This window comes from Myotis brandtii, unplaced genomic scaffold (assembly GCF_000412655.1).
Source record: "Myotis brandtii unplaced genomic scaffold, ASM41265v1 scaffold879, whole genome shotgun sequence".
NCBI lineage: Eukaryota > Metazoa > Chordata > Mammalia > Chiroptera > Vespertilionidae > Myotis > Myotis brandtii.
Genome location: NW_005371595.1, coordinates 482,659 through 486,669, shown reverse-complemented (window position 1 = coordinate 486,669; position 4,011 = coordinate 482,659). Strand labels below are relative to the sequence as shown.

General features: G+C 46.1%; 1 long non-coding RNA gene across 1 annotated transcript; it reads left to right on the top strand.

The window, feature by feature from the left end:
• On the top strand, positions 1–732 carry LOC106724544. The gene is made up of 2 exons (XR_001360369.1): positions 1–47; positions 651–732. It is a non-coding gene; the product is annotated as an uncharacterized LOC106724544 (long non-coding RNA).
• The last annotated feature ends 3,279 nt before the right edge of the window (positions 733–4,011 follow it).

The window sequence follows — 4,011 nt, the reverse complement described above, 5'->3', positions numbered from 1 at the left end:
GGGGGACCTCCAGCCTGAGCCAGGCTCCTCCGCAGTGCCCAGTGCCGGTGAGCAGTGCTTACAGCGGCTCGAAGTCTAGGAGAGACTTGGGAGTGGGGCGGGGGTCTGGGGCAGCTCACAGGAGGTGGCTTGCTCCCACGGACACCAGAAGAGGAGGGAGCTTTGTTTTCCCCAGTAACTTGCACTGGTGTCTTAGCTCAGTTCATTGCCTGTGTTTGCTGGGAATTACTTACCACGTGCAATGTCGCAGCATTCAACTTAAAGTGTAAATACTGGGGAAAGCGAAAGGAAAAAAGAAAGAGTGGACCGAGGTGTCCCTGACACCCGTTCCCTTCTCATCAGTCTTTTCAGCAATGTCCTTGTTAGCACCGTAGTCCTTGTTAGCACCATAGTCCTTGCATCCGTGTTTTGCACTCTCCAGTCTGAGTCCCTGGGTGATCCGCAGCCTGGCAGAATGGAAAGGAGAAGGGCCTGGAAGTCAGGAGCCTTGAATCTAGTCCTGGCTTTTCATCGGGGCTGTGCAGGCGCTCAGGGTGTCCGTTTTCTTACCTGTAACACCAGGTCTTGTAGTTCATGTTTTAGCTCTACAATAGGATAAGTTGAAGTTAATGATTATTTCTCTCTCTTTTTTCTCTTTCTGTTCCCAACAGCTTGTCGAAGATGGATAGAAATCATTTGTCCTTACACTTTATGAATCAATTTTATTTTTAAAATAAAATGTTAAACATCTTTGAAACTTTCATTAAAAGGACAAGGGGTATCTTGCCTGCCATGCAGTTCACTGCATCAAGAGATCTGCATGCCCAAAACTGATCTATTTGCATTTTTAAGCAGATACCTTGTTTCTTAAGGAATCTATGCTAGTTCCTGGGTACAACTGCAAAGCAGAGTTGGCCTGGGCAGGGTTATGAGTCCTTTTGGTCAGTTTTTTTTGTTTGTTTTTTTGTTTGTTTGTTTGTTTTTTGTTTGTTTGTTTCTTTTACTGAACCTGATGAGAAAAGCAAGAGGCTGTGTAGAAATAACTGGGGTAAGAGTGCTGTATATAAGACATTTGCACTTTCAGGAGCATGGACTGTGCATGTGAAGGAGAAACCCTCTTAAATAGAGCTTAGTGATAAATCCAAACTATGTAAAAATCAAGAGTGAGGGACCAAGTCCCTGGTTATTGTGGATTTGCAAGAGGTGTTTTCTAGAACACTGCCCTTGCTTGTTCCTCTAAAGATTAATTTTTTGTCTTAGCCAATTTAATGGCAGCTCCAGGTTAACACCAGGAAATTCAGAAAAGTTGTTTCCACAGAAAGCTTTATTTTATCCATTTCACTGGAGCCATTATGCTTTGTTAGTTCCAACCTTATGTTCATTCTGTGAATGCAGCACTCAGGGACTGGCATGCAGGTGCTGAGAGCTCTGTCCCATCTGGGCTGCAGGTTGCTGAAGTATCCTAGTTGCCATTGCTCATTCCAAGTCACTGAGAGGCTCCAGAGCTGAGGCTCTTTGAGACAAGGCAGGTTTCTTAAGGCACATGGTGCTCCCTGGCGTTTCCCATTACTTGCGTGGAGCCCCCTGACACACTCATCTCCCTCTCCTGTCTCACCTCAGGGCCTGTGCTGCTCACCCCCCAAGTCCTATCCAGGTCCTTATGTGGTTTCAGCCACCCCAGGCCACTCCTAATCGTTCTCTCGTTTTCTGCTTCCTGCCTCTTTACACTGGCCCTGTGTCCCCAGCTCTGTGGTGGGCAATTCCCTTTGACATTGGTTCTGTCACCATTTCTCCTCTAGCCATCTACCCCTTGCCCTACATAAATGTGTGCTGGTTTTTCCCTAAAAACATTGTCTCACGTGGAGATGTGACTTTTTCCATGGTAGCAAAATTGGCAATGGAAAGGTTGGGAGATAGGTTATGATGCCAGTCATATACCTTGGAAATAACAAACTGTTCACTCATGGAAATGCATGTTTCAGCAACCGCCCCACCCCTCCCCCCTAGTAATTTCGATGATGATACTGTTCCAGGACTCACAGGAATAAATGCTTGTAATTCTGAATATGGAACAAAAATATGTAAAATTGAAGTCATATTTCTACCTGAGGTGAACAGTGTAATATACTTTTTTCATCCTTCTCACTGCTCATACTTACACATATATGTAGGGGGGGTATTTTTTCCTTCAACAGAGTTAAACTATATTCATTTCCATTTAAAATAAGCACATCCCTTGCCCAGCCAGCATGGCTCAGTGGTTGAGCGTCGTTATCTCCCTATAAATCAGATACAGAAAATTTTTTCCTAATTTATTTATAGACATTTAAAGTAAGGATTTCATAAATGGATTGTCAGTGTAATTATTTTTTCTTTTTGCTTACCTCTTACAAGATCACTTAGAAGTAGTGATTTAGTAATCCATTTTAAAATATAGCATTTACCACTTTCTCATTGATTACAAACATTTTAATGGAAATACTTATGTCCTGCTATTCAAGCGAACTTAAGTATTATGAGCCATAATGGAGAAATTAATTTAAAATAATGACATGAGCTGCAAAAAGCAGATGGTACCCACTGTTGACCAGGACATGAACAAAAACCCATACCCTGCTGGTAGAGAATAAATCAGGACAAGTGTGGGAAAACAGGCAGTATCTACTAAACCTGAACATATAACATGCCGTGTGGCCAGCATTGAGCACATGTGTTCCCACTATGTAGATATGTAAATAGTAGCACTAGGTTGTAGTAGCCCTAACCTGGAAACTACCCACTGTCCAGCAACAGCACAAGGAATGAGTCTGAGTCCATCACAAACTACAACTACACACAGCGATACAGGTGCATCTCACAAACATGTTGAGGGAAAAGCCCGACACGCTGCCAGGACACAATGCATCATCCCATCGCACAGTTCAAAAGGCAAAGCCAGGTTTTGTTAGCAATTGGGGTCGTGTTTACTTTTGGTGTGAGGGGGGTGGACTGGGTAGGGCCTAGAGCAGTGGTTCTCAACCTTGGCTGCACATTAGAATCACCTGGGAATCTTAAAATCCTGATTTCTGGGCCTCATCCTCCGGAAATTCTGTTTCTTTGTTAACTAATGAGGCCCAGAAATCAGGATTTTAAAAAGATTCCTAGGTGATTCTAATGTGCAGCCAAGGTTGAGAACCACTGCCCTAGAGGAGAGACTGCTGGGGTGCTTGTCATGTTCTGAATTCTAATGTGGGAGAGTGACGTGGGGGAGTGTTCAGTGTGAAAACTGAGGTGGGTGCTTGTTGTCACTTTAAATTATACTTGAAGAAAAAAAGTACACAAACAGCATGGCCACTGGGCCAGTGGCATCATTGTGTGTGGTTCTGAAGGAGCCTAGTGGCTCCTCGTGTGAAAGCTGAGCTCCGATCTCATTCTTGTTCAGTGTAGTGGAGCGTGGGGATTGGTTTATAGGATCCAGTCCCACTTGGGGAAATGTCACTTCAGTCTGAGAGTAGATGTAAAATGGGGATGATTATTCGCTCATAGGCTTGCTGTAGAACAGAGTCCCCTTCCTCACAGAATTCAGGATGGCCACGTGCAAACCTAAAATGAAAAGTCAGCCACACCCCACGTGGCCAAGAACTAGAAACTGCCCTTTGCAAGGAGCGGAGGCAACAGAACTGGGGGTCCCGGAGGGCGCAGAGGAAAGCTGTCCTTGCGGTTAAGAGTTTAAGGTGCTCACATGGTATCAGGTTGGTTTAGCAAAACTGGCATCAGAAAGTAGTGGCATAACACCCGGGCCCTGCAGTCACGTGGCAACACTGAGACCGTGGGAACCCCCGACCGCCACCCCCGCCTCTGGGTGCCGGTTACAGATGACCACGTGGCGGGGCTGAGGGCCCCGTCCTGCGGTGGCGGGGTCAGGGGACAGGACCTCCTCCAGAAAGTCTCCCTGAGCCCGGGCAGCATCAGGCTGTGCGACGAGCGCCCGCTGATGTCGTCACCAGGTGACGCCACCTAGAGGGGCCGCTCGCCAGCTCAGAGGCGAGGAGG